The 14,587-nt window shown below is 43.6% G+C and overlaps 1 long non-coding RNA gene across 2 annotated transcripts; it reads left to right on the top strand.

The window, feature by feature from the left end:
• Positions 1 to 1,965: 1,965 nt before the first annotated feature.
• Positions 1,966 to 10,108, top strand: LOC113604070 (uncharacterized). 2 transcript variants are annotated; one of them, XR_008296786.1, is made up of 5 exons: positions 1,970 to 2,836; positions 4,580 to 4,642; positions 5,782 to 6,049; positions 6,170 to 6,331; positions 9,127 to 10,108. It is a non-coding gene; the product is annotated as an uncharacterized LOC113604070 (long non-coding RNA). The 2 variants fall into 2 exon arrangements; XR_008296785.1 differs by having other exon boundaries at positions 1,966 to 2,836; positions 5,782 to 6,331.
• The last annotated feature ends 4,479 nt before the right edge of the window (positions 10,109 to 14,587 follow it).

The raw sequence follows: 14,587 nt of genomic DNA, 5'->3' as shown, positions 1-14,587 counted from the left end.
CGAAGCAGGCTACAGGCTGTCAGCACAGAGCCTGACACGGGGCTCGAACTCACGAACCGCAAGATCATAACGTGAGCTGACGTCAGACGCTTAACCAACTGAGCCACCCAGGTCGCCACAATTCACCTATTTAAAGTAAACAATTCAATGGTTCTTTGTATCTTTATAGATTTGTGTAGACATCATCACAATCAATATTAGATTACTTTCATCAGCTCCCCAAGAAGCCCTTTAGCAGTTACGTCCTGCTCCCCAAATTCCAGTCCCCTTCTCCATCCTGAGGCAACCACTAATATACCTTCCATCTCTGTGGATTTGAATATTCCGGACCTTTCATATAAATGGAGTCATACATTATGTATTCTTCTGTGACTGGCTTCTTCCACTAGAAATGATGTTTTAAAGGTTCATCCATATTATAGCACGAATCATTACTTCATTCCTTTTTATTGACAAGTAACATTCCATTGTGTGGATATGCTACATTTTATTTATTCACTCATCACCTGATGAATTCAGTGGTACTTTTGTATAACCACAGGAACATGCAGAAGGAGAAAGAGCAGTGCAATGTGCTGATGACTTTATGGGACAAAAGCCTTTATTGTCATGTACTGGTCACATCCACAGAGTGTTACACACACACAACAGTCCATTTCTCATTGCAAATAAGTATGTTGCTATGTGATTTAAAATACCAGTCTCTCTGAGACTTACTAACGGGAAACAGTGTCTCCAATGCAATCAACTTGCATTTATAAATGCGATGACATTTCTATGGTACCGAGGCCATGCTCTAGATGGGCGAATTTGCCAAGGTAAATGCCACCTTTCAGTCTGGGTGGCCAGGTGGCCTTTCTTTTAGATACCTTTATTTTCCTGAACTAGGGCGCTTACCCAGGTTCAAATATATTTTTCTATATTGCTCATGGTCGACCAAGGACTCTGTCATCTCAATGACAATGAGGCCACTACAGTGACCAAGGAGCCCTGGAGGCCCAGCAGGCCAAAAATGCAACATATCAGACTAGAGCAATTTTCTCTGGAGCACTGACTAGAGACAGAGTGTCACCACCTCAGAAGTGTGCACTTTGAAGACAGGGCTATATTTTGTCCGATTGCTTTGACTTAGTTTAGATCGAATAACAACTATTACTAAAGAAGGGCACGAGAATGCCACTGTACCAAAAATGCTCAGAGTCTTGTAACTAGTAGATTGGTAAGTAAGACCTGGGGATCGAACCCACAGCAGAGTGATTATAGTTAACAATGCTGTGTTGTAAACTTTGAAGTTGCTAAGAGACTGGGTGGTAATTGTTCTTACCATACAAAAGAAATAATAATTGTGTGACCTGATACAAATGTTAGCTAATGCTACGGTGGTAATCATATTGCAACATATAAATTAGCTAATCAACATGTTGTATACCTTAGTCTTAAACAACGTTCTATAACAATTGTATCTCAATAAGAGGATAAAACAATCTTTAATGAGGAAAAAAAAAAGGTATTCAGGGGAACACAGGTTTAGAAAGTTTAAAAAATATGACACGAAAAAAAAAAATAGTCCAAGGGCAGCAAACCCCAATGCCTATAGGACCAGACAGGAAGAGCCAGTCACATGGAAGGATTGGAAGCAACTATCTCTAGCTGGAGAATAGAGATCAGCTACATTTTTAAATTATATGCTAACAACGTTAAACATGAATAATCAAAAGATGGGTAAAAATATACTTAGACATTATGAAATAACCCTGCAAAACAGATTATAAGGCCTGGTTGAGATCCAGGGGAACAAATCGGGGATTGATTTGCCATTCCTAACTTAGCCTGAATATATAAAGTCAAATGGACCTTATAGGATACTTTTTACACATATAGCAAAGAATGACTCTATGATATCTTATGGGTTTCTGATCACTTTATTGGAGAGAGTTTATACATAGAAGCTCATGGGATATATTCCAGTTTGGGGACCATCATGGGAAGAGCATCTTTCCTGTGTTTGGTGCCTTTGCGGATTTGTGGCTGAACAGAAATCTCCCCCATTCCACCGCTCAAACAGCGACCTCAGGACTTTCTGTTCCGAATCCACCAAATGCGAAAGCGACCAGACAACATCGCCTCCGCTCCCCAAGGGCTGCTCATTCAAGTGGCTGCCCTTGCCAACCCTGCCTGGGCCTCTGCAGGTCTGTCGCAGCTCCCCCTGCAGGTAGAGAGAGGAAAAGGGGTCCAGATTCCGCAGAGAGGAAGGGGGAGGAGCGGCCACCGCCGTGAGTAAATCTTCATTATCATAAAAAAGGGAACCACGGTTTCACTCTCCCCGTTTTTATGATGAAGTAAAATAAAATGGGAAAGAAGAGCGAGAGAAGGGATTGCTCAGTAAATGGCCTCAAACCCAGCACGTGTTTATTTAAGCGTCTCTGTGCAAACATAACCCTGGGTGTCCGTTAAATCAGCAGGCATGTCAGTTGGCACTTCTGGTTACAGACCATTTTACGGTCATACATCATTCATAGCCGTAAAAGCCATTTGCCCTCTGTCACCCAACCAATCAGGATCCAGCCAAGAGGAAGCGGAGCAGTAGCCTGGCAGTTTTCTCCAGGCTCCTCTGAATTTCCTCAACCTGGTTCAGCAGAATGTCACAGAAAATTAACTCTCCGGGGTTATTAGGGACCCCTTCCCTTCCCCCACCCTGCTAAGAAGCAATGCGTGATTTCAGGCTAATATTTACCCCAATCACAAGCAACACCTTGTGACGTCCGGGGTAAGAGAGCAGCGGGCATTGTACGCAGGCCCGGCACAATACCCGTCGCCTTGAACCACTAGAGTGAAGGTACGTGGCTGGGGCACGGCTCGCCATGCCTCTGCAGTTCACTCCTAATGCTCACTTTGAGCAGATTTGGAATTGATGTCAGTGTCTAAGCCACCCAGTGGGTAACCTTGATCCGCCCTTGCTTCCCTCTTGCGAGTTCACATTTTTTTTCACTCCTCGCCTCCTCACTTCTGTTATCGACACAGAGATGCCTGCCAAAGCCTTATGACCGCCTCGGGCCTCGCAAACCATGCATCTTTCGGTTCTTCCCAAATGCCCGCCCCTCTGGGTTGGTACTTCGCTTAAAATGCCTCCCCACGTCTAAAGGGTCCTCCCTTTGTATTTATTACTTCTTCACTCTTTCTTGGTGCACGCCTTCATTTAAGAATGAGCCTGAACGGTCGTCACCACCGCAGTGGGCACCTGGACAGTCCCATCTGGTCGCCCCACTCCATCTCTGCCCGGGTATCCCGCGTGGCTTCTGGCCTCTCCAGTCGTAACGGGCTAGGATCAATTTTCGAGCGGCAGCTTGGAAATAATAGCGCAAAATGTATATTAATACAGAAATATATTGTGAAACTGTCCTTAAACAAACAAATGAGCCACTTTAAAATATTACTGCTATAAATGACCATGACAGTCGCACAGCACATATAATAAAAATAACTGCTGAGGAGAAGCTGCTGAATTACTATAGTAATAAACCAGATGTGATTATTATCATTTAACACGGTCATTGAATACCATGAATCCCTGAAGCCATTAAAATATTTATGATTAAACATTTGCTATTCCTTATAACAGAACGTATAGTTGGGTACTAAAAAACTGTTAAAGTATTATTTCAGCTAATATATTCCAGTTCTATAATGGAGGTCAACCAACATTGCCTGAATTCTTTAAAAGAGGGATGAGCAGGTGCCTCTCCGTATCTGGACATATTTCAGGATGTCTGTGCTGGTATTATATACTCTCAGGGTCCTGGGGAGGGTGTATCAACTCCACGCTACTAAGGTAAAAAAATATGTTCCTATTCTTTATACTCATAAACAGATGTGGGCTTGGGGGCTGTTCTGGTCATTCTTCTAGCAAGGAAGCAGATGTAGCAGATGCTTTCAAAGTCCCCTGTTCATATCCCCATGGCATTTGTCTTGAACATTCCCCAGCAAGCGTATCTCCACCAAAGGGTGTCCATTCGGCCAGCCAGAGCCTGCAGTGCCAGGGCATTAACCCCTCCCTGGGAGCAAAGGTTGGCCCTGGCGGATAGGGTTGGGGAATAAATATCTCGGCCAGATTTATGGACGTCCCTCTTTTTCAAACTCTGTCCTTTGGCGGTGCTCTTGACCCTCGTTGCCCTCCTGATGATTGTTTTCAGTTATAATTTTAGTTCGGTTACGTACAAATTGGGTTTGTTGGGCTGAACAGAAATGTTACAAGCGGTGTCTTCTCAAATTTAACTAGAGACACTTCTGCCCCACAAGGCCAGTCTTCCAGAGTGTTTGCTGCTCCCCTCCCTTCCCGTTTCTCGGCAGTTCCAGCTTCATCAGAGGATGAGGGTTGTTGCCAGGAAGGGAACTCATCCATCCACGGCACGTCCTGGTGATGGCCCAGGAGTGGAGAGCTCCATGCTGGAAGAGCTGAATGAGAATTCTTCGTCACTATCGCTCGAGGCTGACCTGAGTGTTTTAATTATTCATGCTACCAGAATTGGCTATTTCTTGTTAAATGGCTACCAACAGCAATCACCTTTCCTTATATCTTTAGAGACAAATGTTTTCCAAGAAATAAGATGCTTGAGTTGTCTGAACCCTGCCAATGGACAATGTGGTAAGAAACAAAAATGTGGGATTTTTGGAAAGAGGTCTGTTCCTTACCTGGTGTGTGCATACACACACACACACACACACACACACACACACACACACACACACACATATATACGTGCATATATATGCGCATATATATGCACGTATATATATACGGGCATGTATATATATGCACACACACACATATATGTGTATATATATATATATATATATATATATGGCACATTATATAATTCTTTCACACTTTCTAGCTTGCTAGCAGCTTAATTTTCTCATATGTGAAAGGACCATAGCAGCCATATAAATTGGTAAAATGTATATAAAGCGTTTATATACACTACCATGTGAGTAATAGGTAATTAATAAACATTAACTTATTAAATGATGAATGAATGGTGAATTTACCTACTATGAAGCTCTTCCACAGCATCACGGTGACAGCTCAGTTCTTGGCAGAGATATTACCTATTGGGAACCCATTTGATTCCCAGCATGTCTCTCTCTAGCTTCCCATCATATGGTTTGGGCAGTGCTATATATCTCTGTCATGTGGGTTCCATATTTGTCCTTATACTCCCAAGTTATATTTGTATAGGTCCATCCCGTTCTTGCTGTGGTTTCACATTTGTAGGTTTAATAACCTGGGCAGCTGTCTGATGTATGTACAGGAAAACTCACAAAACCTCAGAGTGGAATAAAAAACATTTTCGAAGACCCCTGCTGGCTCAGTCAACCCTAATGAGCTATTAGATCATTAGAGACTCTTTGCCATCAATTAGTCATTAGATCAGCAACCATTCATTGATGACAGGGCTCTCCTACTTAAAGGGATAGTACTGTTAGAAAGCAAAGGAACCATTGCGGGTGTCTCTGAAACTCTCAAAAAAAAAAAAAGTAGCACCATGTGGTCGTTTCAAGTCTCAGTTACTCCAGAACCTAAAACGAGGCTCATTTAGTATGGCTGCTTAAATTTTTCAGGTCACCTTGACTTAGTAAAGTTTTCCATTGAAAGAAGAATAAAGGCTTATTATAGTTTATATGTAGCCATGTAGTCCAGGGAGGGTAGAACGGGCTTAAAGGCTCTTGTCCATGTGTTGTGTGAGTATCGTTGCCTTGCTCATCATTTCTGTGACTTTCTAGGGCCTCATGTTCTTGGAGGTCTTTTCCTCCAATACCTTGTTCCTGCTGACCTCTGGACCTGTCTTGGACCTCAAGTCTGCTCTCTTCTCTGGCCTGTGGCCACCAAGACACCTGAAGGCCTGCAATTAGTACTCATATCATGCACTCATAAGGACCTATGGTGACAATTCCACGTGTGTGCATGTGTGTGCTCGCAAATGTTACCTGGTAATCCAGCCTGGCAGATAAGTAACTGCTAACTAAGAATTGATGTTGGATATCATTTCGGGTAATAGTCGCTCCTCGTAACCGCACCAGGGTAGATGTCTTTGCCAGCTTTCCTCCTAAACACCTCCCGTCGGCTCTTCTCTCTCCCTCAACATACTCTTTCTCTCTCTCTAATTCTCAGGCTGCTCCCCGAACCTCAAAATCCCTCCAGTGTTACTAGGCAGAACCATTCACCACTGTCTGGGACCCAATCTGAAGGCAGTCGGTTGGCCCATATAAGTATTTGCTAAAATGAAGACGGTTCTCTCCCCTAAGATGAGTTCTGCCGCAGCTCAACTAACAGGTGACTTTCCCCAAATATTTGTGTTTTTTTTAAAAATTTTTTTAATGTTTATTTATTTTTGAGAGAGAGAGAGAGAGAGAGAGAAGGAGAGCATGAGCGGGGGAGGGGCAGAGAGACAGGGAGACACAGAATCCGAAGCAGGCTCCAGGCTCCGAGCTTTCAGCACAGAGCCTGCCGCGGGGCTCAAACTCACGAACTGGAAGATCATGACCTGAGCCGAAGTCGGACACTCAACCGACTGAACCACCCAGGCGCCCCTTTCCCCAAATATTTGTAACATTTGTGTAAGTAATCAAAGATCATGTGCACCAGCGCTTGACATGTTTTCAGGAATTGCGTTGGAGAACTCCACTACCCACACCGCACCCACCATGACACAGCACTTCCTGGAATGAACCAGGATCTCTTGTGGGCGGGTTTTGTCTGATGGTAGGTGAAGCCAAAGTTTGTCTCTGTTGGAATGCATTCCTGAAATTATAATGAGCAAATACGATTCCCAGTGAATAAATATGCTCTTAAAAATGCTTCCTGGCTATCTTTAAGTGAAAGTAAATGGCATTACCTTTTAAACTAGTAAGAACACTTTGGAGGAGCATTCTTCCAGGGCACCTAGGTGGCTCAGTCGGTAGGGCATTCGACTTCGGCTCAGGTCATACTCTCAGTTTGTGGGTTCAAGCCCCGTGGTGGGCTCTGTGCTAACAGCTCAGAGCTTGGAGCCTGCTCTGGATTCTGTGTCTTCTTCTCTCTATGCCCCTCCCCCACTCGTGCGCCTGCGAGCTCTCTCTCTCTCTCTCTCTCAAAAATAAACAAAAATTAAAAAAAAAAACAATGAATGAAAGGAGGAGCATTCTTTGGCTGGGAATATCCAAGACTCAATGGGGAGGCTGAGGGCCCTTTTGAAGTGAGCGGAACTGAGTCGTCAAATCCTTTCTGCAACGACAGAAGCTGATGTTGGATAAAGGCTCAATTACTAGTCATGTTTACTTCAGAAAGCCTGTTAATTTTAGTTCATTTATCTTCAAATTTACTTTAATGCTCTATAGACCACATTGTTGTTTAGTTCTTTCTGTAAAAGAAGAACTAGAACTACAGAGTAAAGCTTGTGTTATTTATTTATTTATTCATTCATTCATTCATGAATGTTTATTTTTGAAACAGAGAGAGAGAGAGTGAGAGAGTGCAAGCAGGGGAGGGTCAGGGAGAGGGAGACAGAGGATCCAAAGGAGGCTCCGTGCTGACAGCAGAGAGCCCAATGTGGGGCCCGAAGTCATGAACCATGAGATCATGACCTGAGCCAAAGTCCGACGCTCAACTGACTAAGCCACCCAGGTGCCCCAAAGCTTGTGTCTTTTTAAAGGTGAAATGGTTCTCTGATATTAATTTTTGGGGGAATCCTGGGATGATACCAAGCAATAATGACATTAATCACTTTCTGATTTTTTTTAACCAAATTTTTACTTTATGTGGGGAGCCATGCAGAGCCCTATTGGACATTATCTCACTTTTTCTCGTAGCTCCCCCATGAGGCAGGTGTGTATTACATCCTATTTTATACTGGAGGAAACTGATCTCATTTCACCTACATCTTACTTTTTCCAGAGGCTTCCCTAGCTTCCCCTATTATCATGCTTGTCACATTTTACTATAAATGTTTGTCTGTCTCTTGGCCCCAACAGATCAGCGTGGGCAAGAACCACATCTGTGTTGTTACCTAATTCAGTGTGCCTAATTCAGTGCCTTGCATATGTTAGGTGCCTAGTAAGTATTTGCCTACTGGCTGGCTGGAACAATGAATCAGCATAGAGAGGAAGAGTAACTCACTCAAGGCCATTGGTAGAAAGTGGAACCAAGACTCAGATCCATGGCCCCTGGACCGTGGAGCCCAAGCTCTTGAATGTCATGTAGCAATTTCCTCCATCCCATGCCCAACCCCACCACAAAAACAACATGTTGATTTGAACAATAATATCTTTCTTGCTGCCAAGGCACACACTTTTAGTCTTTGTGGAAACGTGAGCTCATTAGCAAAGCATCTTTTGTCACTGGGGAAAGGCACAATTCGTCCCTGAGTTTACCCCCTGCATGGTGTGCTGTGAAAGAGCCCCTCATCCTTGGTGTGCCCAGAAGCACCCTAGCCGAACCTTCTTCTCCAGATCACGGTCGAAGCTCTGAAATCTGTTTAAGACTCCAAAGTCTGGCCTTGGGAAAGTCTTAATGGCCCAAATACAAAGGGGCGGAGTGGGGTGAGATGATGCAGAATTGAGGGTGGTGGGGGTTGTGCAGAATTTCTTTTCTTAAATGAAAAGCCCAAATAAAATAAATAAATGAAAACATAAATCACAGTGTCTTCTCCGGGCTCCTGGGTGGAGGAAAACAAATTAGAAAGGGCTTGAATGAAAGGAGTATTGAAGAAGCTTGACTTGAATTAAGTGGTTATATATTTTAAAAGCACTTTTGTTGGGTCCTGTAAAAATAGCAAATAAAAAGGTAGTAATATCCCCTGACTCTGTGAGGCAAATACCAGTAATAAAGTAAAGTAAGCTTGGGTATGTGTATATGTGTGTGTATGTGGGTGGGGTGGGGGGGCTGCAGAATTTAAGAGTATAAACTTGAGTAGAAGGGAAAAAAGTAAAGCATTTGGGTTAGAAACACTTTCATTTTCCCTTAATAATTAATGACGAGGTGCTATGGTTTCACATAGATACCGTGTGTCTTTCTAACGCCATTCACTTTCCTCTTAAAATGGCCCTAAATGAAATTTAAAGACATAACTTGATTTTTTTTTTCTTTGACAGGCAACCTACAAGAGTTATTTCAGGGCTATCGAATGGTTATAATTTAGGATCCATTTTACAATCCCTCCATACATAGGCGGAGAAGACTTTCACAATGAAAACCGTAGCAAGCACCAACCACAGCCAACCTGCAGTTCCTTTCTGACCCGCCGTGTCGTTATTAATTGAAAAGTGAACATCAACTGGACAGCATAGATATTTTTACAAATCTATAGAGGCTTGAGCCGCGAGTTGCACAAAAACGGTCTTGGAGGAAAATAACACAGAAGAAGTTGCCAGGAAAGAACTAAATGAACTTTCTCCTTGTTAAGAAATGTTTAGGTCCTTTTGTTTGTAAATGGCAGGTGGGTGGTACAATTCCAGTGTAATTTCAGAAAGCCATCTTCTGAATGTAATAAACATGTCTGCAATAATAGGATTCAGAAAATCGCAAATGCATTCCAGAAACCCTTTGATTGTGCACACAGAACAGAGGATTTAGCTATAATTGGCTATAACACAGTTATGGACGGCAAATGACACACGGCGGAGCTGGGTGATGTAGCAGCTCTGATTAGCGACCGTAAGGTTCAGCTGAACATCGCGAATAAAACAGCAAGTGCATGGTGACACAGCACCTGCCCTCCCTCCCTTCCTCTCAGCCACCTTCCCTCCCTCCCTTCTTCCCTCTCTTCCCGCCTCGCTCCCTTCCTTGCTCACTTTCTCCCTTTCTGTTTAATTGAAGCCTCATAACTTAGACTAGAGAACTTAGTTTGTTATTACCCAACGAATCACATGTCAGCCAAGCCTTCCTTTTCTTCAGAGAGTCACAGTTGTGTGTAAAGAGGAAGTAGGAGCCCATGGGGAATTGACTTTTTGGAGAACTGGATGTAATTTGAATCAAGAATTATAATAGGAAATAAACCATTGCAATAAACAAGGAAACATGTACACAATTACTTTCACGGCGTAATTTTATTCACGCTAGTTGAGAAAATAAAGAGATAATACTGACCGTAGCACCTGGGTATTTAATGCAAACTGTAAAATCTATTATATTAAACAAAGTCAAAAGCAATGTGAAAGATCTTGAATCTATTCTAAGGCATGCACCTCATTACAGACTTAGCAAATTAAAACACAAATAGGATTAGAAAAGAATAATGTAACAATCTCCCACCACGGTCCCTAGAGCATTAAGTCATAAATTGGGTTTGCATTAAATTGTGCCTGCAGTATTGAATTCAGGGAAAGAGCTGTAGGCTGGAGATAAACCATGCTGGGCTACTCACCAACTTTGGCAAAGCTATGTGTTTTCTGAGACGTGTAGTAAATTTGTTAGGCTATAGCAGGTCTACAAAAAATGGGCACTTCGTATCTTAATTAAAAAAACGGCAATGTCACGCCGTATGTGGCTTGCAGAGATATAAATGCAGACAAAAATCCACACGTGAAACAGAGCTCTGTTACCCAGGTAAGTTTAAAGCCATTTCACTAAATGCACTGCTTAATACTAGAGACAGGGTTCGTGCGTTTTAACTCTCAACACCGAGTTTTTGATCAATGTTGTTTTGTTTTAATTTTTGTTTGCAAAGGAAGGAAGAAGTGGAGAAAGCGAACCATCCTCTTTAGAGAACACATGCGGGCTTGTAGACTATTCAGAGGAATACTCTCTTTCTTTCCATGTGACGATTAGACCTTAACTATTCTGGCTGATCTATAGAAAAATACATGTGATTTATTTTGAAAAAGCAAGTGAATGTACTTAAATTAATTTTTAAATGACGCAGGTTTTTGAAAGACACTGTCCACTACAAAGCTTGTTCCTTCCGTTAGGGGTTTTACTCTCTTTGATCTGCGTCCTAATCCTTTGTATGAGGGAGACTAATCAGGAAAAGAGGAAACTGTTCAGCTTATTGTATGGCCTCATGTGAATTCCCATCTGTTGCCTCTTTGCAAACGGGCAGGCCAAATGCAAAAGCCGATGGTTGGTCCTGTTTCCTCAGGGCCACTCTCAGGTACAGGACTCTATTTTATTTTCTCTGACTTCCTAAGGCTGCTATGAGAATTCCAGAAAATAGGGAGTGTGACTTCCCGTGCTCAATGGTGTGCAGGAACTTTTCCGTACTTGAGAGGATTGTTTCTAGGCCTTCCTGTTAGGGGAAGTCCATGTATCTCCTGGACAATTCCTTTTCCCTTCCTTGTCTCTGGGCTCGCATACTCCCTTCCAGGAGTGCTCTGACCTCCAGGCGAAGGGTTTCTACATCACACTTAGTAGCAGACAGTCTGTTTCAACTGGCATTGTATAGTTTTAAAAGCTTATTTGAAAGTCTAAATGGCTCCCATTTTGGCTTTAGTAAGACAAATATGGGCAAAAACACGCAGTGCCCCTTAAGTATGATGGATACTCAGGACCCGCTGAAGTTTCCCGTAGCCAAAGTCTGGCTCATCATCAGGGCAATTTTTCTGCTGCGTTATTTATGTGGTGGTTTTTCTTCTAATTATGGCTCATGATGGCTGTTAGTGTTGAGCAGTAAGAGAGCTAACTGCATTGTACTGCCATTTAACTCCGGCCCATAAAACGGGTGATAAAGCTGAGGGCTTAAAACCAAAACAAAACCCCCCAAAACGTAACTTTCTGTGACAAGCTCACATCCGCTTCTGCCATCCCGAGGCTGGAAACCTTCACGAGGAAGCACACGGAGGTGGGTGACTTCTGAGGCCTGGGAACCTCACGTTTCACTCAGGCTTCACCCTTAAGTAATCCTTTATTGTAGACAGAACAACCCCTGACCTCGGATATAATTAACACATGCCAGATTTAATCAGAACCAGTGCGCTTGTTGTTTGGAAACTAATGAAAGCAAATAGATGTTACTTAACACCATAAATAATGAAAGGTCCTTTGTTGTTCTCAATTTTGATTACTATTTTTTGATGGTAAGACACATGCTACTTGGTGCGTGCATAAACAAAGAAGATAAATGGCCGGGATGAGAATGAGTTGTCCATAATCTGATTAAAGCGATAGGGCTGGCTCCTAGGCCAATCGCACAGGGCTTAATGATTGGGTTGTTGTTCTTAATATGTCTCGTGTTCACTCTTAAAGAAATCAAGAAAAATGTTAAGAGGTTGCTGTTATTTTACCGGTGGCGTTGGGTTGTTTGTCGGAGATTCTGACAGGAAAAGAACATTCTCTGTGCCTGGAACACAATGTCCAGCCACGTATACTAATTTGCCCAAATGATATTAGGAAGGCATTCAAGACCTAAATCTGCCCCAATTCATTCACTGTGCTGGCACACACAGCCATCGGGGATAAGGCAAGGACAGGCTTGGTTTTACGGAGGCTACGAGGCGATAACATAGCTGCAAAACGCCACTAACCTTCTGTGTGGTTATTTCCTTTTTCTTCTGGACAGAACACTTCTGGATTTCAGTAAAATGTCTACTAGTGTTTGCAAGGGAAGTGCGTTATTTAAAAGCTTGTGGCTACTCCAGCCTCTTGGGATATTAGGGAGCAAACGTACAGTGATGGTGGAGTTCTGTAAGAGCCCACGTTGGTGGACTGTGATGATTTCCATCCCTTCATTTAGCATGAGTTCTATGGTCTTGTGTGTGAATGCACATTTGTGTGTGTGCGTGTGTGTGTGTGTGTGTGTGCGCATTCACACATACCATAACTCATAACCGAGTGGTCCTGCAAATTTAAGTTGGTCTGAGAGAGAGGTCCCACTAAGTGCACTGCCTACCAGATACACTCATGGTGGAGTCTGGAGGTGTCCTAATACATTTCACTTATTTTTTATTGACTTTATTTTATGTTATCTTATTTTTTCAAGTGGGCTTCATGCCCAACGCGAAGCCCAATCGTGGGGCTTGAACTCAACAACCTTGAGATCAAGACCTTAGCTGACATCAAGAGTCGAATGCTTGGGGTGCCTGGATGGCTCAGTCGGTTAAACATCTGACTCTTGATTTCAGTTCAGGTCATGATCTCACAGTTACGAGACGGAGCTTCATGCCCAGCGCAGAGCCTGCTTAGGATTCTCTCTCTGCCCCTCCCCCATGAGTACTCGTGCGCTCTCTCTCTCTCTCTCTCTCTCTCAAAAAAAGGTAAATTTAAAAAAAAGAGCCCAATGCTTAACCAACTGAACCACCCAGGCACCCCCATTTTAGGATTGCCCTAATGCCATTCAGCCATTAAGTTCTTTGTTGCCTTTGAAACTCCAAACTGGACAACTGGATTTCGAATGAACAGGAATTGGGATATTCTGCCTATTTTAAACCAGCAACGCACATGAATATTCTGAATATTCTGAATATTCTAATTTCAATTCATCAAATATATGTTGAGAGCCCACTGCGCACTGGTGTCCCCTTTTACAGATGAGAAAGCTCAGGCTCAGAGAGGTTAAACAACTCCCCCAAGACCCCTAGCTGCGTGGTCAAGTTAGTAGCTTGGTCTCAGCTCTGAACAAAATCTAGCTCTCAGCTTTAGTTTCTTTCCACCACCTTGTGTGTCTCCATCAACAGCTAACTCCCCGTGTTTCAACAAGTTTTAACTGTCTCTGGTCTCTTTTTTTGATGGGGTCTATGAATCCGATGGAAATAGTCGGCTGGCCCCGTCCTACGTAGGGAGAAGCAGCAGCTGACAAAGGCCTCAGCGACTTGCTTTCTGCACCGCGGTGGTTGGAATGTGTGTTCATGGTACTTCTCGGTTTCCCTGGTGGATCTGCATCCTCTTCCCCTCACAGACCAGCCTTTGGTTCAATGGCCTCCCAAACCCCACAGACTAAGGTTGGCCTCCCAGGGACACAGGAAAGGACACGGGGGTGGAAAGAAGAGAGACAGCCAGAACGCGCTAATCCTCGGCTTGTCCGTTCCAGCCCTTCTCCAGCCCGTCCCCCGTGGTAGAGCCACGTGGTCACACGCTGGGACCCCCGCCCAAGGGCAGGGAGAGGAAATAAAAGGAGATGAAACAAAAGCACAGCTGTGCTGTTTATTAGGCCTTTGGTTTAAAAAAAATGATGGAGAAAGAGGTTGGAACTAAGCTGCTCTCTTAGAAAATGCTGGCGGTGATTTTAGTGGTGGGTTTTTGGCATCCGAATGTATTAGCTAATGTATTTGAATACAATGAGCTATGCAGTGCGGTGCGGGGGGAGAGGGCCTGAGGCTAACCAGCAGGTCTTAGTAACCTTGGGAAAGCCACCTCACATCTCTGGGTCTCAGTTTCCTCTTCTGCACCAGGTACACAGTGAGCCAGACCATCTGAGGAGAGCAGCGAAGACTAGGGCAAGTCGCCTAGTCACTCTGTTCATGCACGAACTATGTGACCAGGGGTCAGTGACTCAACCTCTCTGAGGCTTAGTTTCCCCCTTTTGTGATACGGGGATAAGACATCTACCTCGGAGGGCAAAGAAGTTTAGCCTGGCTAGTGCACAGACAGCTTCCGGAGAAGGTATTTTCCCCAGATCTGAAG

This window comes from Acinonyx jubatus, chromosome A2 (genome assembly GCF_027475565.1).
Source record: "Acinonyx jubatus isolate Ajub_Pintada_27869175 chromosome A2, VMU_Ajub_asm_v1.0, whole genome shotgun sequence".
Taxonomy (NCBI): Eukaryota; Metazoa; Chordata; class Mammalia; order Carnivora; family Felidae; genus Acinonyx; species Acinonyx jubatus.
This window is presented reverse-complemented; position numbering and strand designations above follow the sequence as displayed.